The 22,696-nt window shown below is 44.3% G+C and overlaps 1 protein-coding gene across 2 annotated transcripts in view; it reads left to right on the top strand.

The window, feature by feature from the left end:
* The window catches only part of SSTR2 (somatostatin receptor 2), a 34,897-nt gene that overhangs the window by 9,800 nt on the left and 2,401 nt on the right, over window positions 1-22,696 (top strand). The window contains exon 1 of one of the 2 annotated variants that reach the window (XM_048490409.1): window positions 16,657-16,863. The exons of the other annotated variant lie outside the window; for it this stretch is intronic. The gene's annotated coding sequence lies outside the window, so the exon portion shown is untranslated. Of the gene's footprint in view, window positions 1-16,656; window positions 16,864-22,696 lie in introns of those variants that run through there. 2 annotated transcript variants of the gene reach the window in all.

Here is a 22,696-nt window from a genome sequence, read left to right as displayed (position 1 = left end):
CCTCCTAACATTTAACAACTTCTCACTCATAACTATTTCCTTCCTAAGTCATGGACTCAAATTCTGAGACCAGGGTTTCTAACAAATCAAGATGCCAACTCTGTCCCCATAGTCATTCTGGCAACACAGTCACCCCCACCTAACAACACTAGCCATACCATCTCAGGTTCATTCACTTATTCATCTCCTAAGATTATATATGGCATCAAATGTCAGCAATTCCTCCTTCCCTCTACACTGGACATGTTGTACGCCCCTCCTCTCAGTCAGTCCCCACACAAAAACAAATAGACATAAATCATAAGTCACAACACTCAGAAACCAGGGAGGGACCACTTTAATCTCCCAGAATATTCCTTCACTGATTTAAGATTGGCAGTCCACAAATAGAGAAGTTTCAAGGAAAGGTTACAACATGAGATTGCTGAATGTGAGTTCATTCACAGATTCAGAACAATGTACTCCCCACCCAACCACCCTGGGGCTGAATAAAGATCTAGGATCATTATCTCACTACAAATGCTAATTATCTGTCACTGAGCATTTCCCCTCTGTTCTAATCAAGCTAATTACTATGCAAATTGTATGCCAGCATTGCATCACCTCTCACATCTTCTGACTAGAATATAAGGTGCCAGATCGTCATTCCAACTTTTATCTGACAGTGAGAGCTTTAACTCTCTAAAGCATATATAGTACCCCAGTGGTGGGATCCAAAAATTTTAGTAACAGGTTCCCATGGTGGTGGGATTCAAACTGTGGCGTAGCGTCAATGGGGCTGGGTATGACGGGGGCGTGGCCAGGCATTCTGGGGCGGGACATTCCTGGGCAGGGCTGTGGCAAGGACGCAGCTGCTGCGCCGGTCCTTGGGCGGGAATGCACGCAGGCGCAGGCTGCCACGCACGCAGGTGCACCTCCTGCTATACTGCTTCAAGTTCTGCACGCTACTGCTGAGAGGAGGGGCGTAACTAAGGCAAAAATCAGTTGGAAAATCAGCAATTAGTAACCCCCTCTCGGCACACACAAATAATTAGTAACCTACTCTCAGGAACCTGTGAGAAACTGCTGGATCCCACCTCTACGGTACCCCAAAAATCTTGTTGGTCTCTGAGATGGTACTGGACTTAAATCTAGATGTTCTCATGCAGAGGAACACAGCCACCTTCTGAAATGATGATTTTTAAGGTTCATTTGGGTCCAACGGTAGTTGCCATTTAATCTATCCTGTACATTCAAGCCCTGATCTGGTTGGCACAGGCTAGCAGACCAAAAAAAAAAGTTTGGATTTATACCCCCCTTTTCTTTACTGTAAGGAGTCTCAAAGCGGCTTACAAACTCCTTCCTTTCCCCTCCCCTCAACAGACACCTTGTGAGGTAGGTGGGGCTGAGAGAGTTGCGAGAGAACTGCAACCCAGCACACTTCATGCATAGGAGTGGGGAAATAAATCTAGTTCTCCAGATAAGAGTCCACCGCTCATGTGGAGGAGTGGGGAATCACACCCAGTTCTCCACATTAGAGTCCACTATTCTTAACTACTACACTACAATGGCTTATCCAATCTCATCAGATCTTGGTAGCTAAGCAGGGTCAGTCTTGGTTAGTACTTGGGTGGTAGACCAAGAAAGAAGTCCAGGGTTGCTACACAGGGTTGCTACACTACCTCTGAACGCCTCTTGCCTTGGACCCCATGGGTTTCCATAGATCAGCTGTGACTTGACTGCAAAAAAAAATCCATCAGGCCAGCTTCAGCCTCACTGTTCACCTCTTTATCATTCTGTTCTTCCTTCTTCAAAATCTCTTCTCCTAATGATCAGTCTTTGCAGCACTCACTGGCCCTATTGATTTTCATATACAATGGGAGAGCTCACCTAGTCCAGCACCTACTATGCTTTGTAAGTGCGTTATATAACTGATTGTCCTAGATCCAACCATAAAAACAATTCTATTTGTCCCCAATAGGTTTTAATCGAGATTCATTCAATGAATTTTTTAAAACAGTTCTGATCTTATACTGCTGCCTTCAGTTTATCCCCTGATTTCTGCATATATTTTTGTACCTTTAATTTTCACTTTGGGTTTATTTTCTTTGCTTTTTTTGAGGCCACTTTTATCAAATCCTTTTCTGGAAGCCAATTTTGAGTCGCCTTTTTCCTTGTGCATAATGTTTCTGTGAGTTTTCTTTATGTTACCCACTCCTATCACTTTCGGCCCACTTTTAAATGACTAGACTGTCCTCATCATGAAAACATCTCCCACACACACCTTGAAGACAAGTGGTTTCATTTTTAATTTTTCGAGAAGGGACTAAAATATCAATATTGCAATGTTACAATGACAGGTTAAGCAGGTCCTCTGAATTCCCAGCTCTTGTTAAAAAAAGGAAAAGTCAGTCTGCTGTTCCCTCACAAAGATGCAAGTAAAAAGGCATATCTCCACAAGGAAAAAGGGATCGACAAACTGCTTAATATATAATTATAATAGTATATTAATATGCTGATATTTTAGCATTTTTTTAAAAAGTGTAGCTATGATTTTATTACATATATAAGCATGAGCAAAAAATAGAAAGGGAGGTTGCTGAGACTCCACTGACATCAACCCCACCACTCTTGAAAATCATAAGAACTAGCCTGCTGGATCAGACCAGAGTCCATCTAGTCCAGCATTCTGCTTCTCGCAATGGCCCACCAGGTGCCTTTGGGAACTCACATGCAGGATGTGAAAGCAATGGCCTTCTGCTGCTGCTGCTCCTGAGCACCTGGTCTGTTAAGGCATTTGCAATCTGAGATCAAGGAGGATCAAGATTGATAGCCATAGATCGACTTTTCCTCCATAAATCTGTTCAAGCCCTTTTTAAAGCTATCCAGGTTAGTGGCCATCACCACCTCCTGTGGCAGCATATTCCAAACACCAATCACACGTTGTGTGAAGAAGTGTTTCCTTTTATTAGTCCTAATTCTTCCCCCCAGCATTTTCAATGAATGCCCCCTGGTTCTAGTATTGTGAGAAAGAGAGAAAAATTTCTCTCTGCCAACATTTTCTACCCCATGCATAATTTTATAGACTTCAATCATATTCCCCCTCAGACGTCTCCTCTCCAAACTAAAGAGTCCCAAACGCTGCAGCCTCTCCTCATAAGGAAGGTGCTCCAATCCTTCAATCATCCTCGTTGCCCTTCTCTGCACTTTTTCTATCTCTTCGATATCCTTTTTCAGATGTGGCGACCAGAACTGAACACAGTACTCCAAGTGTGGTCGCACCACGGCTTTATATAAGGGCAAGACAATCCTTGCAGTTTTATTATCAACTCCTTTCCTAATTATCCTGATTATTAAAGTCCCATGCAGAAGAAATTAAACTGACTCCATTACTATGGAAATGCCCAGGGAAGACACATTTGTGGAAGAACTGAGCCCAAAACGATTTTAATGCCTGTGGACTGACTGCCAAGAAAATCTGGAGTAAGTTGAGTGTGAGGAAAAGACATAAAGGAAAGAAGAAGCAGCTGCCTATAATCATTTCCTATATGGTTTTGTTATATTTCTATCACATACACACTCTAGGCAGGTAAATGACCACTGCCAATTTGCCTCTTGAGGAAATTGTTAGGTCACACAGAAGTTTCTCAGCGTCCTCAAGGCCTAACTGGCAATTGTCAAGGCTAGCCTCAACAGCAACATACTGCTCCCAGATCTACCCCAAGTCCTGTCAAGTAGATGTGAATTGGGAGTTGCCAATTGAAATGTAGGTTCTTGGGTATGTGGGAAACACTTCACATCTAGACCACAGCATGGGGACAGGGAGGCTTAAGCCCCATGCCATTTGTCCTGTTGGTACTGATAGGCTAGAAAAGTTTCATGGGGGCACAGTCAGTCACACATAAGATCCTACAGGTTTTTTTCTCTTAAAAGTGGAAGAGGAGCCTGTTGTGACCACTAAAAAGGCTAGGTTCGGAATCACAGAGAAAAGTCATACAAGACAGGGACTATAGTGAGGAGAAGAATTGAGTAAGACAGAGCATAAATACTGATGGGATCCAATATTGTATGCATTGCAAATAATCACAGCGCCACACACAGTGGCACTATCAGATTTTCAGAGTAAAGACTGGCACTAGAACTAACACTAAAGCTAAAAGGCATAGGGAAAAGCCCCTCATACTAAAATGGCAGTACATAGATTAGCAAAACTGACAAATCAGACATAGTTGCACACAGTGGAAACTAGCAACATGGCAGAACAAGACTCAGGGAGAGTAAGAGGAAGGGCTGCTTTTGTAGAATCAGCAAAGTCCTTCCTGGGCCACTGATGATTGGTGGAAATCCTAGTTTAATTCCAGCTACTCGAAGCATTCCCTGGCAGTGTATCTCTGGATTTTCTACTCTTTCAGCTGTCCTCAAACTCTAAACTCGGCAGCCAAGCACTAGAAAAGTGAAAAGAATCTGAATCTTGTTAGTACTTCTAATTGTTTCATTAAAACAACTAATGGGACTTCTCAAGGGTTTATTTTCATTCATTACAGAAAAAATACATTCATTATAGTTCTATTGAATAACTCACGACAGTGGCGTAGCACCCAGGGGATAGGGGGACGTCTTGCCCCAGGCGTGTGCCAGTGCGGGGGCAGGGGTGTGGAAGGGCAGGGTGTGGCGTGGCAGGGGCACAGGGTACATATGTGCCCCAGGAGCAGTTCCCCCTCACTACGGCTCTGCCTCATGACAACATGTTACTTTACTGCAATTTTCATCCAGATGCTCTTTTGCTCCTGTATTCCTTTGGAAGCTGAATAGAGATCTGCCTCTATTTATAAGATACCTTGTGAAGAGGCTCTAGCTAATCTTAAATATCGTTTCAGTTTGAAACAAGAGCCCAACAGCCTTTTTCACTGGAACTGAATAAACACTGTTAATATATGAGCAGGTAATCTGCCCCCCACCCACCACCACACACACTTGAACACATCAGTTGTTGTATAATTGCATGCACCTAGTCAGTGTACATTCCATACAGCTGTGACAGGAACCCTCAGGAATGTAATTTCAGAAATGTTTCAAAGGCTTCAGCAGCTACAAAAGAAGAAGCAGGTGCTAATGCACTCCAAGCCATAGAATGAAAGAATCTACAAACGTGCAGCTAACATCACCACATAACGTATAAATATAATGCAAAGGGGTAAACAGAAATGTGACCAGAAAACAATGAAAGCAAGGGAAAGTTCAGGAAATGGTTGTCACAGATGCCAAGAAAATCTTCCACAATGATCTAATCTCAATTGCAACTAATCTGGCTTTTCAATTTATTCTTCCATAACTTAATAAATATAGTTAGCATTTTAAAAACAGGTCTTATTTCAGTGCCTTTAATAACAGCCTCATCGTAATTTTTAATAGATACTACTTTTCCTGTTATAGAGGCAGGGACGTAGGTATAGATTTTTTAGGGGGGGGGGGTTGGCCATGCCTCCCCAAGCCCTGCCCCCAGCCTCAGTGCTTATAAAAGCAACTCTTCAAGGCCAGGGATGGCAGACTCCCCTCCCCCTGCCCCCGCCCCCACCGGCTGGGCTCCCATGCAGCAGCTGGCAGTCCCTTCTGCCCTCCCCTCCAGGCAGAGGCGTAGCTAGTGAAAATGTAGCCGGGTGCAAAATCTGAGTCCCCCCTCCCATGGGCAGTCACTGTCATGCTGGAATCCACCCCCAAACAGCATAATTTTCAATGGTGTTTACACTAAGGAGCCCAGATTCTCCTTTTAAATCCACCTTAAACAGTTAAAACAACATTGAAAGTGATGCTGTTTTGGGGTGGATTCTCCCCCACCCTGAAACAGCATCACTTTCAATGTTTAAACTGGGGATCTCAGGGAGTGGATTTAAAAGGAGAATCTGGGGAAATTTGGGGGGGGTGCCTGCTGTCAAGGGTGCAATTGTTAAGCTAGCAGCACCAAACGTTCAGGGTATCTTTAGGATACTCTCCTGATGATACCAGCCACGTTTGGTGAAGTTTGGTTCAGGGGGCCCAAAGTTATGAACCCTCAAAAGTGTAGCCCCCATCTACTATTAGCTCCCATTGGAAACAATGGGGGATAGGGCACCCCCTTTGGGAGTCCATAACTTTGGACCCCCTAAACCAAACCTCACCAAACCTGGATAGTATCATCAGAAGAGTCCCCCAAAGTTTGGTGCTGCTAGCCTAAACAATGCACCCCCTGCAGGCCCAAAACTGAAACTGAAACAAACGCTTTAAAGTAGCAAAAAACCACAAACAGGGGCAGAGCTTCGGACATGTAATGAGAGGGTTAAACCCGGGAAACCCCCCCCCCCCTTACCTACATCCTTGTATGGAGGCACTGATAGGGAATCCTTCACATGCTAAATTGCTGAGCCTCAGACTGCTGTTAAAAGCCCAGGTGAAGGTCCTGCAAACTGTTGGCAGCCTGAAAGTAAATAGTCACTGGGGAGCCAGGCCAGCTAGCACTTACTGTTTAATCAGAATCTGGTACACAGTGCATAGAGATTATTATGGAATATAATAATTAGAAAATAATAGAATATAATAATTAGAATATCATAAGATTATTTTATTATACTTTTATTTTACTTACTTCGTTTATACCCTGCCCTCCTTCCCAGTGGGGACCAATCATTCTCCTCTTCTCCATTCAACTCAACAAGATGCAGGGCTTTTTTGTGGCATTGGTACCTTTTAGTGGACTCTTCCAAATCCCAAGCGGGGAAACTGGGGCAATCTTACACATGAGTGTTATGATAGGAAGGTGTAAATCGTGCCTTTCCTTGCTGAGAAACTCCCATAGCCTAAGGGTTTCCTGAAAAGTACATTGGTAGCCAACTGCCATCACTCAGGAACTCCTGAGAACACCTAGACTGACCTGCCAAGAAGGCAGTCTTCCAGCTCAGTGCTACAGCAATAACAAAACAACATAATCAATCTGGTAGAGCCCATGCAGTCTGGTAGAGCCCCTCTCTGTTGCCCTATGTGCCATCTGCTTATCTGAACATCTGCCAGTTACCTCCCGGGGTTTAGTACCATCTATTTTAGTATCCTCCATTTAATTAATTATGGATGGGTTATCGCTGCTACTGTTTTTATTGCATTTATTGTTTTAATTGGGATTATTCGATTTGTTTTTTCTTAGTTGTGATGTATTGTCCTTGTTTGGCTTGTACACCGCTCTGAGCCCTTCAGGGGTAGGGAGGTCTACCAAGTAGTAGCAGTAGCAGTAGCAGTAGCAGTAGCAGTAGCAGTAGCAGTAGAAGAAGAAGAAGAAGAAGAAGCAGCAATACATGAAGAAAAAATTAAAAGAAATATCCCAGAGAACTAGATTGTACTAAGTAAAGACAAAAAATGTCTTTATAAAAAGATTTATTGTAAAAGAGACAGGAAAAGGGAATAGGTGGTTGGGTTTTTAAAAAGGGTGGGAAAAGGCAAAACAAAATACAGGTAAAAGCATACACTGACAGCAGCACAGAAATATTCAAATGAAAAGCAATTCAATTGAATTCAATACACATTACCTACACTGTAGCATTTTTCTCAAAGCATGTACAGAGACCCTTGTGTTAACCTCTACCCAACTTAATCCCTTCTCAGAGAGCAGCAGTGGTGTAGTGGTTAAGAGCTGGTGCATTCTAATCTGGAGGAACCGGGTTTGATTCCCCGCTCTGCCACCTGAACTGTGGAGGCTTATCTGGGGAATTCAGATTAGCCTGCGCACTCCCACACACGCCAACTGGGTGACCTTGGGCTAGTCACAGCTTTCCGGAGCTCTCCGAGCCCCCCCTATCTCACAGGGTGTTTGTTGTGAGGGGGGAAGGGCAAGGAGATTGTAAGCCCCTTTGAGTCTCTTACAGGAGAGAAAGGGGGGATATAAATCCAAACTACTACTACTACTACTCCTCTACCCCACTTAATCCCTTCCCAGTTTCTACAGAAGACTGAAAACTGAAGACAAATGAAAATTCCAAATGTCCAGATATTTATGTGAAATGGAACTGAACCAAAACAGCCTCCTTTCTAATAAAGACAAGTGGATTTCTTCAATCCCACACAAATCCCCATCTCTGATGCCAGAGGCTACTTTTATCAATCAGAGCCATATACCATATAGTCCCACCTGCATCAAGCACCTGGAAATGGTTTTGAACTTTCATAGCAAATAGATGGTGTGGTCCAAATTGAATCACCCTTTGTCTGAAAGGGATTAAATCTGCCAGGATGGTCCAAGGGGTCCAAGATTCTAGGTACTCTAGGTAGTCCACTTGAGCCTTAGTATGTTTCAGTATTTGTCACAATACTAGCACAAAAAAAAATAAAGCACTGAACATGAAGAGAAGCATATAAAAGGAAAAACAAAATGGCAGGAATTTTTATTACATGAATCCCAATATTTTAGAAAAGCAACATAAATCATTAGAAAAGTAAACAAAGAGAAAGGAAATAAAAGTAAACTTATTTTTTGTTTCGTACTTCCTTCCCCTTTTGTTTACAATTAGAAACAGATCTCTTGCAAAATTTGATTTCTGACAGAGTCATTTTACCTATTCTGGGATCTATTTTTTTGTTGTTTGCTTTCCACCTCAGAGTGTGAGTATTGAGGTCTCTAAAATGCAGACACCACAGCCTACCCAATTCTGACTGAGGCCAGCACAGCTGTTTATTTAATTAGCTAATAACCTGTGTATATTAACCTGTGTATATTTACCTAGGAGAGCAAGATTTGAGTCTAGTGGTACTTTAAAGACCAACAAGATTTGAAGAGTATAATTCCTCATATTCAAGTTGGGATAAAGATTCCTGAGCCCTTATATTCCAGTCAGAAGGTGTACTGAGGTGTTGTAAAGAAGAGAATCCAGGTACAAAGGCACACAGCTTGATGACAGCAAGGGAAAAATGCTTAGGGGTACAAAATACAGAACATTAGCATCTGTAGTGCGATAAGAGTCCCATGTCTCTATTCAGCCCTACTTTGCTACACTCCTCCTACCTTCTGACTGGGATATAAAAATTCAGGGATCCACATTCTTACTTGTACCTAATAAATGGAACTTTGACTCCGAAAAAAACTTATGACATAGAAATATTGTTGCTTTTTAAGGTGTTACTGGACCCTGTTCTTGCCCTACTACTACAGACAACATGGCTACCCACCTGAAACTTACCTGGGAGTACGCCTTACTCAACATAATTAGGATTGGCAGTTAGATTATAGTTTGCTCCATTTCAAAAGGTAAGAGAAGGCCTATTTGGGTTCACTTACATTCGAAACTGGAAAGAATAGGCACCATTCATAAACCGCACAGAGTGGAAGAAGCAGACACTCACTGAATGAGCTAAAGTACTCCATTCTCAACCTGTCTGTCATTTTCTCCTCAGCGAAACTCTGCTCCCAATAGGCTCTGCAGTAGACAGTCTACTATAGACTACAGGGCCCTTGAAAATGACACTGCATCTCTCTCTATCTCTCTCTTTCATCAAGCAGCCTTGATTACAGCAGTAGCTTTTAAATGGAACAGGTTCTCACTCCCTGGTCAGTCTGTGGGGCGGGGGGACTATATAGCCTTCTCTACATTGCTCCCTAAGTGTTCTGAGTAGCAGCTTTTGAGATCACAAGAACATACAAGAGACAACAAGCCTTGATACTAGGACTGCTAATAAGAGGCATAGCTCCAAGGGGGCAGGGGGGCATTTGACGCACTGGGCACACGCCCCTGTAGGGGTGTGGCAAGGGTATTCTAGGGGTGTGGCGAGGGAGTTCCAGGGGGGGGCGGGGGTGTTCTGGGGCAGGGCAGAGGATGCACTGGTGCACCGGGCTATGCCCCTGGCTATGCCTCTGCTGCTAATAGATCTTTTAACTTAGAAGTCTTATGTGTGAAAGTGGGCAACTCCTTGTGGCATGGAGATAAACAATATCCCATTAAGAGTCACGTATAGGACAAGGTACTATTCTCCAGTTTAGTTGGCAACCCTATGAATTACTATTAATGTTTTTCCTGTTATAAAGACAGTAGTAGTCATTTTGTGTGTGTTTGTGTGTATATGTATATAAAATTCACAGTTTTACCTGAATACAAAAGAAAAAGCAGGTGGAGGGAAGGATGAAAGGAAGATTTCCACATAGATTTGTGATGAGAAATGCATCACTTGTTATTTTTGCATATGCTAATTTATGAAGATAATGTAAAATGCTTCAAAATGATTAAGCTTTTTACAGTACGGTCATGTGGATCCCTTATTCATGGACATTACCTTGATAAGCTGTTTCTGTTAACCATTTTAGTTTCACATGAGCAAGGATCTCTTTAAAATATTTTATGTTACAGAGGTATTGGCAGCTAAAAGTTAACCTTTTTAAAAACTGAGAATGTCATAGCTTGGCCTTGACTTTTCTACAGAGAAGCTATTTGTGTCAAGGGCAGCATTTAAAAGACCCTGCCAGATGCCTCAGTAAATTCAGCAAGGTACACATATTCCAAGAGCTAGCATGCCCACAACAGCACCATCTGATCATCTGTGGTTTTCATACAATAGTCTTTTTTTTTAAGTGACCATTATCTGGCTATTTATTTCTCATTGTTTCTTTGGGAAAGGTCATTTTTCTGCCTGATGAGTTATTTAATGTACTGATGATTATTCCTTTGAGCGCCTGAGACCCTACATCTTGACATTTTGAGGCTCTCTAGCTGCAAATTGGACCTTACTATTTTTTTCCTGGTGTTAATTACTAGCCTGGCCTTCTGCATCTTTGTTCCAACCTGCCCTCAATTTCCAGGATTCTAAGATTCTATTGTCTGGTTGATAAGTGCTGAAGGAAGAGGAGGAGGAGGAGGAGATGAAAAGCTAGCATGGAACTGCCTGTGAAATCTCAAACAGACCAAGGGAAAGGTTGTCCATCTAATGCCAGCCTCTCATTGGGTTGCCTGTTTCAAACAACTGTTACTTGGTAACTGAGTCTTGTTGATAGACAGGTTGCGATAACTCTTAACACCTCTGTCTCTGTTTGAAAAAGCTTACCTGCTCATGTTCCCTTCATACATACTTATCACCGAGCAATCCCTTACTTTGGTCCCCTTGGGTGCCCTCTGTGTTTCTAGTTATAAAAATGGGGATGGGTAGTTTTCTTGCATCTGCTCTGTGAATCAGGCAACAGATTCATTGCAAAATACTACAGGAGAGTGGGAGTAACCTGTCACCTCAGTTTAAATAATATATCCAACAGAGATAAATGTAAGATACTAGATTTAGGCAGAAAAAATGAAATGCACAGATATAGGATGGGTAACACCTGGCTCGACAACACTACATGCAAAAGGAATCTGGGGGTCTTAGTAGACCACACACTGATCATGAGTCAGCAGTGTGATGCAGCAGTCAAGAAAGCCAATGTGATTTTGGTCTGTATGATTAGGAGTATAGTATCTAGATCAAGGGATGTAGTTGTACCTCTCTATACTGCATTGGTTAGACCTCACCTGGAATATTGTGCACAGTTCAAGAAGGATATTGACAAGCTGGAACGGGTCCAGAGGAGGGCAATCAAAATGGTAAAAGGTCTGGAATCTATGCCCTGTGAGGAGAGACTTTGGGACTGTGTATTTTTAATTTACTGAAGAGAAGGTCAAGAGGTGACATAATAGCCATGTTTAGATATTTGAAGGGATGTCATGTTGGTGAGGGAGCAAACTTGTTTTCTGCTGCTCCAAAGACTAGGACCAGGAGTAATGGGTTAAAGGTGAAGGAAAAGAGATTCCACCTAAACATCAGGAAAAACTTCCTGACAGTAAGGGCTGTTCAACAGTGAAATGCACTACCTTGGAGTGTGGTGGAGTCTCCTTCTTTAGAGGTTTTTAAACAAAGGCTGGATGGCCATCTGTCAGGAGTGCTTTGATTATGTGTTCCTGCATTGCAGGGGGTTGGACTTGATGGCCCTTGGGGCAGTGGCGTTCCTGCCTAGGGACAGGGGGTACCCTAAGTCCCCGGGCGCCCCTCATTTGGTCACATGGGGGGGCGCCAAGATTTCAGGGTCGTTTGTGTTTTTTTAAAATTTTAAGTGTTTTTTCACGTTCCGGCCTGCAGGGGGCGCATTTTTAAGGCTAGCAACACCAAAATTTTAGGGTACCATCCAGAGACTGTCCTGATGATACCACCCAAATGTTGTGATGTTTGGTTTAGGGGCAGCAAAGTTATGGACCCCCAAAGGGGGTGACCCCAACCCCATTGTTTTCAATGGGAGCTAACCTGAGATGGGGGCTACCCATTTGAGGGATCATAACTTTGGTCCCCCTTTGGTCCCGTCCTTCACCAGACTTGGGTGACATCATACCCTGAAATTTTGGTGTCACTAGCTTTAAAAATGCACCTCTTCCAGGCACCCCAAGAAATGTGCCCAAGATTCTTTCTTTTGCAGTGACTTTGCTCCATTGTGGCCAATGGGGAATTTCTGAGTGTGTAGGCAGGCTGCACATTTTTGAAGATAGAGGCACCAGACTTTCAGGGTGGCTCCAGGAGGGCCTCCTGGTAATAGCTTCCAGGTTTGGAGACCTTTGCTTCTGGGGGTTCAATTTTATGGGCCCCCAAAAGGCTTATTTTGTTTCCCCGCTCCTGCACATGAAAGCCTGTGGGCTGAGTTCTCTCAGAACTCTCTCAACTCCCCCCCCCCCCCCACTCCAGAAGCAAAGCTCACCAAGCTTGGATGCTATTACTCAAGGTTTCTTGGAGCCACCTTGAAAGTCTGGTGCCTCTATCTTCAGAAATGTGCAGCCTGCCTCAGAAATTCCTCATTAGCTACAATGGAGCAAAGTCACTGCAAAACAAAGAATCTTGGGCAAATTTCTTGGGGTGCCTGGAAGTGGTGACAATTCTCAGATCCAACTAAACCAATGTGGAAGTCTAAAGGCTGTAAAGATTGATGGAATCAAACCAAGCATTCTGTTTAAAAAATAAGACGATAGAACTGAAGAAACTGACTTGGTAGAAAAAAATGGAATAACTTTATTTAATTTGTACAAATGTAATAGGAATGTAATTGTTTACTTTTGTGTATACTTATTTTTAAATAATAAAGTTAAAAAAAAGAAAAAAGAAAGAAAGAATATGTTTATACTATATGTTTTTCAAAAGGGCCATGTGCCACCTTGATGCTAACCTACGGTTTATAAAGGAAGCAAACTCCTGCTGGCAAAAGTACATTCTACGTCCTTCAATAATTCCACCTCTACTTCACACTCCTACATTATTGAACTAACTGATTTGTTGCCATATTATTTCTAGGCAGGGAGCCACAAAAATTTAACAAAAATTCAACTAGTCATGTTTTCATCCATTTCTGGGATGAAGAATAAAACAGCTGTTTGATTTCTACCCAGCTGCTACTAAGAAAAACATATTTTTAAAAACAAGGCAGCACATTTAGCAATTGCCCCATATAATCTCTCTTTGCTAATCCCACATCGACTCAGTTGCTAGCTGTAGCAACTTTCCTGAGTGCCACAGGAGAAATATTTGCACACGGTCTCTGAAATCTTGCTGGTGGTTGTCCAACAGTTTTGCCTGCTTGGTTTTTGATCCCTCTTCTCTTCTCTGTCAAGATAAGTTTTCTCCTTTTAATAATAAAATAATTATATTGCTTTTGTTTTGGTGCTGATTAATTGGTTGTTAAATTATTTCATGATGACAATTAGTAAGACAAAGGGGAAAACTGGAAGGACTTGGGGAGGGGGTCATCTCATTTCCCTTCCCTCCATTATTTTCCTTTTTCTTTTACCTGGTAGTCCCATACCCTCTCCCCTTTTCCTGCTTCCTTCCTTCCCACTCACCAGACAGCTGACCTTTATCTGCCCCACTCATTTTCAGCTTTCCCTCCTTCCCACTCCATGGGAAACCTCTGACTAAGCTGCACAATGCTGGCTAAGCCAGGCCCAGTTGCTAGGTAGAATACCTGCAAACACTTACACAGAGTACCTCACGATCTCCTGCATTCCACTCTTCCTGCTGTTGCCTCTTTTCCTTTTCCTAGCAGGCCCATATCATTGTCGTTCCCCGCTTCCTTCTCTCCTTCCCACCCACAGGTCAATTGCCTTTTATCTGCCCCCTCATCTTCAGCTGTATTTGTTATTTACTTCATTTATATAACATGTTTCTCCACAATGGAAACCCAAAGCAGTTTACATAACTATCTTCTTTCATTTTATCTTCACAAAAGTGGGGATTCAAACCAGATTCTAATCTGAAATCAGCCATTGCACAATACTGGTTTCTGTGGGATGGCAGCTGTTGACTTGTAGCAAGTAGCTGGACCTGAGTGAGTCACACAGGATGCATGGTAGCAAGTCACCCAGTGGTTGCTGAGAAGCCTGGCCCTGATAAGTCCTTCTTTAAAGACCAGGGGTATCCTGGAAGTGTTCTCACCCTGCCTTTCACCGAGGCTGGAAGGCTGGCGATATTGGTGTGGATGCCTAGCAATGGCCACTGAGAACATTCTATTAAAGCTTATTTTGGTTTTTAACTCTTACCCAGTGTATGCGTGCATGCATTTTTAGTTTTTTGGGAATTTTTTCAAGTTTGTAGAAAGATATGTCTTGTCTGTTCATGGCTCCAGTCTCCAGATTTAAGTATCCACAGATGTGGTCATGTTCAGGATTGGCTATACTGAAGATGAGGTGAAATCAGCGGAAGTCAGAGTACATTTTGATTCTGTCTTTTCTTGAAGGAGGTGAAGGCAGCCCAGTTGGTTTGCCCTTCTCATTTCAACATCACAACAACTCTATGTGAGAGAGCAGCTGGCCCCAAGTCACCCAGTGATTGTGTGTTCCATACAATGTGTTTCCACACCCTTTCCTAAGAAATGAAAGGAGGTCAATAGTCAAGACATACTTGTCAGAAAACAAATGGCATATTTTTCATGCTTCTCCAAAGTGGTTTCCTGTAGACTGCAAGCACACTATGAGGTCCTGTGGCCAGAGGCGTAGCTAGACCAGAGTGCACCTGGAGCACACTCTGGCTTTTGCACACACACACACACCCCGCGGCGCCCCCCACCCCACCCCACCCCACTTACTTTTAGGTGGGGTGGGGGGGGGCTGGGGGGGTGGGGGGGAGGGGGGGTGGTGGAGGGTTGGGGGGGGAGGGGGGGGGGGGGTGGGGGGGGGGGGGGGTGGGGAGAGGGGGGGGATGGCGGGGGGGGGGGGTGGGGGGGGAGGGGGGTGGAGGGGGGGGGGGGGGGGGGGGGGGGGGGGGGGGGGGGGGGGGGGGGGGGGGGGGGGGGGGGGGGGGTGGGGGGGGTGGGGGGGGGGGTGGGGGGGGGGGGGGGGGGTGGGTGGGGGTGGCGGGCGGGGGGGGGCGGGGGGGGGGGGGGGGGGGGGGGGGGGGGGGGGGGGGGGGGGGGGGGGGGGGGGGGGGGGGGGGGGGGGGGGGGGGGGGGGGGGGGGGGGGGGGGGGGGGGGGGGGGGGGGGGGGGGGGGGGGGCCTGGGAAATGTAGTTCCCACTAGGCCCAGGCAATGCAGGCAGGCTTCCGGCCTGCTCCATTCCTAAAACTAAGTGGGGTGGTGCGCTCCGGGGGGGGGGTATTTTTCCGCCCCCCACGTGACTAGAAATGGTGCGCCTGGTGCATCATGCACCCCCTTCCCCTGGTGGCTTCGCCACTGCCTGTGGCCAGTGTTTATTTAGATCTCCTTTACCAGAAGGTGTTGGATCCAGGGCCAATGTTATTTCCCATTTCCCATGCAGTCAACTGGCAAATCCTGCATCTACTGATGTGTATTCCATACTTTTCTTTTACCTCTGGTTTGGTATCTAGGAGAGCAATGTGGCGCAGAGTGGCACGCTGTGGTACTGCAGTCAAAGCTCTACTCACAACCTGAGTTTGATTATGACCGAAGTCAGTTTCAGGTAGCTGGTTCAAGACTGATTCTCAGCCTTCCGAGGTCAGTAAAATGAGTACCTGGCTTGCTGGGGGAGGCAATAGCAAACCACCCCACGAACACAGTCTGCCTAGTAAAGGTTGTGATGTGATGTGATGTGACCCCATAGGTCAGTAACAACCAGGTGCTTGTACCCCCACATTTACCTTTTGGGTATATGGGGTGGAAAAATAAGTGATCATCAGAGTTGGCTTGGCGGTCATCTGTCGCTGACTCTAGTCTCTTCTGAAGCCAGCTCTACCCTGCGGCCACCTGTCCCAATCGCTGCTACCTCTGTTTATTATTGCCTAAAATGCGACCACTGTCTCGGTCACGGATTTGCTCCCCGGCAGCTGGAGTTCTGCCCGCTCCTTCCATCCACCCACCCACCCACCCACCGCAAAAGGAGCTTCACACACATGCGCCGTCTCTCTCTTTCTGGACACGTCGGTGGCTTGAACTGCAGCTTTCCACATCCCCTTCTTCGAGCCCCCTTTCGGGGAAAGGAGGACTTCAACTTGCCCCGACGGCGCTGCAGAAGTGGCGCGACGCAGCCGTGCGACGAGAGACAGGGACAATTAATGGAGGGGAGGAGTGCTAGTCGCTGGAGGGGCGCGCTTCTCTCCGGAGCTGCTCGCCGGTTGGTAGGTCGGGAAGCGCTTGTGCCGGAGCTCCCGTGCCTTGAGCTCCATCTGCGTGCGAGCATCGGACCTGCTCGCACTCGCTTCTTCTCCCGCGTCTGAAAGGGTGGCACAGAAGCAGGAGCGCCTGAGAGTCGCGCCGAAGAAGGCTGGTCCGGCTCCCTCTCCGCTTCCAGGGGATCCCCGGGGATCTGGCTGTGGCTGTCAGCGTCCCTTTGGGTTGGTTTTCCAGTCGATCTCCATCAGCACCGAGAAATTGTGCGTGTGCACCAAAAAAGAGAGGAGGAGGAGAATCCGTGAAGGGCCAGGAATTGTAAGTGAGGACAGCGTGTCGTGTGCGAGATGCATTTGGGGTTTGTTGCATAGAAGGTGGTGCGGGAGAGTATTTTGGAGGAGAGCAACAGGTGGGAGCTTCGGCTTAAGGGAAAGGGTGGAAGGCTGACTACCCTGCCTGGATCGACTGCTAAAGAGCTCCTCCAAAAACTTCTGCCGGCAGACGTGCACCTTGAAAATCCGGCTGTCGCTGTCAGTTTTTCTCCTTGCTAGGAGATGAGATACTTACCTCAGGTTCTGCTTAGCTAATAATGTGAATGCACAGCATAAGACTGCCCTCCTTTCCAACAGAAAAAAAAATAGAAATTTTGTTGAGAACTGAATAGATTGCTTATGAAAAGCTTGAAACGCATTCTCTTTTGGAATGTTTTGATCACTTAAAACGTGTAGTGTGAAGACGTTTATATAAGACAGTCTATGGTGGTAGAGAATCTTTATTCCGGAGAAAGATACATACAGTATTTTCAAGAATGTCTTTGTATATTTGCCTAATGTGGCCCACAGTTAATATGCTGTAAAACATGAAAGATGATAATATGTTTACTGAAGAGTTCACTGTTCTCAATTGTATAGTTCAACTTGATATCCAAATATGCTGCTAAGTCAGTATCAGTGAACCATATTAGGCATAAATGCTGCAAAGTCTTAACATGACTGTATGAAATTGTTTCGGTACAAATAATACACTTTCTTTTGTTTCCTACAAAATTTGTTTTGTTTTCAACTCCCCCCCCTTCCTTTCAGATGGAAAAAAAAAGATACATGTGCTAAGGTTGCAAGGGTGTAGAAATGGGTGTAACACTGGGTTTATTTGCAATTGCAATTTTGAGTGTAGAAAGCAAAGTCATATATATTTCAAAATGTTATGAATTTGCCAAATAGTACTATTGTATACCCTAATTTATATGTTAAAATAGTAAAATAAGTTTAGGTTTGATAAGAAAGTATTTCATTTTCTTACCAATTTTCTACCCCACCCCCAATAAACAGGAAGTTCCCCCTTCCGAGGGCTTCAAAATTTCCAGATTTTGACATCTTTATTTGGCTTTAGCAAAGTGGCAACAATAGGGCTATAATTCTGTGTACACTTCCTTGAGAGTTAATCTAATTGAAATTAGAGCGATATACTTCTGAATAAACATCCCTAAGACCAGGATGTCATGCTATACTCTTGTGAGCATTTGCTTGGAAGTGAATCACATTCAAATCACAAAAAAGCCAGTTGCATGCAACTTGTGTTCTATACACACACACACACATTCACAGATCATTAACTGTAATAGCCTATAAAATCTAATGGTTCATACATTTTTTCAAAAGTCTTTAGGGTGCAACAGGAATTTTTTTGTATTACTTTCTGTGAACATGCCCACACTTAAGTAGCTATTAAAAGCAGTGAGAGACTTACTTCTGAGTAAATGTGCAGGATAGGACCATGTACGCTCACATGCACAAACCTGCCTGTAACAGCTGGAGTGCCTAAGATCTTGGTAGTGTGGTCCCCTTCTTCCACCTGCTTTTGAAGACCTGTAGTGGGGTCTATAACCTCTGCCTCACAGTCAGAGGAAATTTGCTGTTATGTCTAATTTGCCCATTAAGTGTAGTGAGATATTCTGGAACATTTTGTGGGATGAGGCTTTTTTTAATGGAATTCCCCACCCCCTTTCTGAATATGTCATATCCCCCATCTGCTCCCCAAGCTGCCTCCATCTTTTCAGCCAAGCTTCCTAGCAGCTGACAGCTTGTGTTTTTGCTAAGAGAAGGAGCTGCAAAATAAGGATGTTCCTTGCTTCAGACTGGCCATGAACTTGCTGGGTATCCAAGGACAAGCCATTATTTCCAAACCTTTAGGCTTGCATCTGCAGATGTTATCCTACCCTATTGGGTTGTTGTGCTGAGATAATATATATAAAGTGATATCAACACTTCAAAGCATGATATGAATAGGTGTTATTAACCAACACATCATTTTCTATCATTAGCACCAAGAGACCTTATCAAACCTTCCCCATACCTACTTTTCACGTAAAATTATTTCACCGTCACTTCCTGCATCCATTTCTACAGCCAGCTCCCCATCTATTTTTCAAACTGGGGAACTGAGACTATGTGAGTTAATTGATGGCTGTGCACTGAGTTTGTGGCTAAATTGAAATCTGTAGCATGTCTCCCTGGATTTCTCAGCATCCACCACTTGCGTCACATTGTCACCCTAAACAGGACGACTGTTGTATCTGGAGTATTGCAGTATTCATGTCTTCTTCACCCATTCTACCAACATCCCAAATGATTCTCTGCTTGTACCCTGGGCAACAGAATCATGCACAGTCTGTCTCATTACATGAGACTAAAGAACCATAACATGTTTATTCCTATACCACTCTTTTTCTTCTTACAAATTCCAATTTGGTATGACTTTCCAGAGGACACAAAAATTGAGGATACAAGATCATATCCATTGGGGTCACATTCGTCAGAGAGAGAACAGTCATTTTCTGCTCTAATAAAAACATCAAGTACCAGTTAGCAACAGGAATACTTTGTACACTCGAGAGTGAATGGCTGGAACTAATATTGTTGGACAGAATATTGTATCAAGTTTTTATATGGCTGGTGGGAAACTAGAAAGTATGGGTGTTGTTTTGGCAAAGATTGTAATTTTTCTGGAATATACAACAACATTGATGTCTTCTTGGAACACTGACTTTCTCACCCTTTGAGGTTTGGAGTGCCTTTTTCAATTTAAAGTGTCCTGAAATATGTATCAAAATCATAATATTCTAGACATGTAATAAATGGCAACTAAAGGACTTGACAAGCTCAAAGATGGTGGTTGGATGGGTTGCCATTGTCTAGAATGCTTGGGGCCTAAAAGCTTTAAGATACAATCAAGCACAGTTGAGCATACTTTAACCTACTGATTTCAATGCACTTAATTGCATGTTGAACTGTGGCCCCTAGTTCGAGAGGGGACTAATGATAATTTTGATGAGAGCAAAGTAATGGAAGAAAGAAAATTATATTGTGAACTAGAGCTGTTTGCCAACCAAGAAAGAGGCGATCTAGAGATCAAAGCACAGAGATCCCTAAACAAAGTAATTACTGCCACCCAGTAATATATTCTTCAGACTTGTCTTAGGTTTAAGAATTGGGTTGTGACCGTTCTTCCACACATCTGCTGTCATTCTGTATTTTCACTGTTGTGGAGTTATTTTCTTCTGCATGTGGTTTAAATAATTAGGATTTCCAGGAGAGGGTGCTATGGTCACTGGTGGTGTCACAGTACACACACTCCTTTTTAATTTTTGCACATGCTTCAACTGATATATCAATATCATGAATGCATTTTTTTTAAGGCACTAAGATAGCAATATATTGATGTACTGTTGTAATGATTGGTGTAGCAGGTTCTCTGAATTCCCAGCTTTCTTTTTTTTTTAAAGTAAGTCTCTAGTCCCTTACCTCATGGAGATGTTAAGAAAAAGGCAAATCTCCATAAAAAAAAATCAAAGCTGAGAATTCAGAGAAACTGCTGAACCTATTATTACAGCAGTGCATCAATATGCCAATATTTTAATGCCCTCTTTTTTAAAAAAAGAAACCACTAATCTTTGGGAAAGGGGGAGAAATGGAGTAGTTTGATGATAATAACAGCCCAGTCATTAAGGCCCCTTCTGCACACGCAAAATAATGCGTTTTCAAACCACTTTCACCACTGTTTGCAAGTGGATTTTGACATTTTGCACAGCTTCAAAGAGCACTGAAAGCAGTTTCAAAGTGCATTATTCTGCATGTGCGGAATGAGCCTAGGAGTGGAATGGAGATGGGTGGGACAAAGAAAAATGACAAAAACATTACACATGAGGAAAAAGATGACTTGGGCCACCCCATCCAATGGGCTGGGTACCTGGCTGTGGTGCTATAGCTGTGCTGGCCCACTGCTCTGAAGGAGGTTTCCCAGCAGTGTGGGGAGGCTAAAAAAGCAGAAAAACCCCTCCCTGCTGCTGGGAAGCCCACATTGGGTTTAATGGACTTATGCCGTGGAAAACGTGATGTAAGTTCTGTGCTCCAGCCACTGGCACAACCAGAGCAACAGCTGGGTTAGAACCAACTCCCTCAGCCATGCCCTCAGACTGCCCCTGCTATGCCAGTGATATAGCAAACAAAGCAAACCTTTATTAATATGGACAGAAGGGGGAAGTTTCTCCATAGTCTATTAAAGTAATAAATGGATGCTTCCCCTCATCCGTCCAACCTTTACATGCATGATAATTAATGTTTAATTGCCTCAGGAGTAACAAATCAGCAACAGAAGTTAGAAATTATTTATCTACTTTATTTATAATCTACCTTTTCCCCCAAGAGGGGGGCCCCATAGTGGTTTGCATTGTTCTCTCCTATGCTTGAATCTCACAACCACCCTGTGAGGTAGGTAGACTAAGAGTGTGTGACTGGCCCAAGGTCACCCAGCAAGCTTCTATGGCACAAGTGAGTATTTAGATTTAAGTTTGCCAGATCCTAGTCTAATACTTTGATCACTGCACAAGTTTCGGTTCCATTGCAAATAGCGTGTGGGGAGAGTGCAGGTCTGGAGATAGGCTGGACCAAGATATTCCAATTCTTTTCATGTTTGGCCCTGGAATCCCTATAATCATCCTGAAGCTAATGGCCAAATTTGAGATGCCTAGTTTTTTTTTCTGTTGAGTTGTTATGCCTGCCACAAATGTGAATCCTTTGATTATTATAGGTGTGTCATAACAGTCAGATCTGTTTTTTATGAGAGTTGTTTTGGATCAGGGTCATCTTTGGTGGGGCAGATGAAATCTTTGTCCAGGGGCCCAGGGTGGCTTTTAACAGCCCTGTGGAAATATCACTGTGTCTTTAACTAAGTACATTAGTGTAGCCAGGTGTAATCCTGGCCATCCCACCTCAACATTATATAGTACAGTTAGAAAAAGGACAGAAAGATGTTAAAGCTCAGCAATCTAGAATAGTTTCACTTCAAAAAGGCCTAAAATATTAGGAACCTTCTGTTTAGAAAACAGACTGATAAGGGGGATAAATAGAGGAAGACTCTAGTCGTTTATGGCCCCTTTCAGACTACCCTTATAATTTGATTGTGCAGCAGGTTGCTAACAATTTTTTAATGTGTCAGTTCAGAGAACAACCAGTTTGGCTCCTTGACTGCTAATGGATTTTTTTTAACCTGTTCAGACAAAGCTGCTTGCATCCTGTCAGAATTTATGCTGAGAGGGAGGACGGCTCTCAGACAGGAGCCAGCCTGTGGTCATGGCTCAGCAGTTCATGGCTCAGGTGGGCACCATGACCACAGCCGGCCTCCCTGTCAGCAGGGAGGCCAGGGAGTTCAGGAGCTGGCCTGTGGCTCTTTGGCTTATAATGTAGGGGTTTTTTTGGCTCCTTGGCTGCTAATGGGTTTTTTTTACCTGTTCAGACAAAGCTGCCTGTATCCTGTCAGAATTTATGCTGACAGGGAGGCTGGCTCTTGGACAGGAGCTGGCCTGTGGCCGCTGCTCAGCAGCTCGCGGCTCAGGTGGGTGCTGTGGCCGCAGCTGGCCTCCGTGTCAGCAGAGAGGCCGGAGTGGCTTGTGGCTGTGGTGCTTGCCTGAGCAGCATGGAGGGAGCCGCCGGGAGCCGGCCTGGTCCTCCAAGAACCCAGCTGGTGCCTGGCGCCCCCCCCCCCCCATGGTCAAATGGCATGCTCCTGGGGACATGGGATACTCCATAGCGATATGTCATAGCTTGGCCTGCTCTACTTGGGGTGTGACCTAACCAGCCTGGTTGACTTTGCCCCA

The sequence above is a fragment of the Sphaerodactylus townsendi genome, linkage group LG03 (genome assembly GCF_021028975.2).
Source record: "Sphaerodactylus townsendi isolate TG3544 linkage group LG03, MPM_Stown_v2.3, whole genome shotgun sequence".
Classification (NCBI taxonomy): Eukaryota; Metazoa; Chordata; class Lepidosauria; order Squamata; family Sphaerodactylidae; genus Sphaerodactylus; species Sphaerodactylus townsendi.
This window is presented reverse-complemented; position numbering and strand designations above follow the sequence as displayed.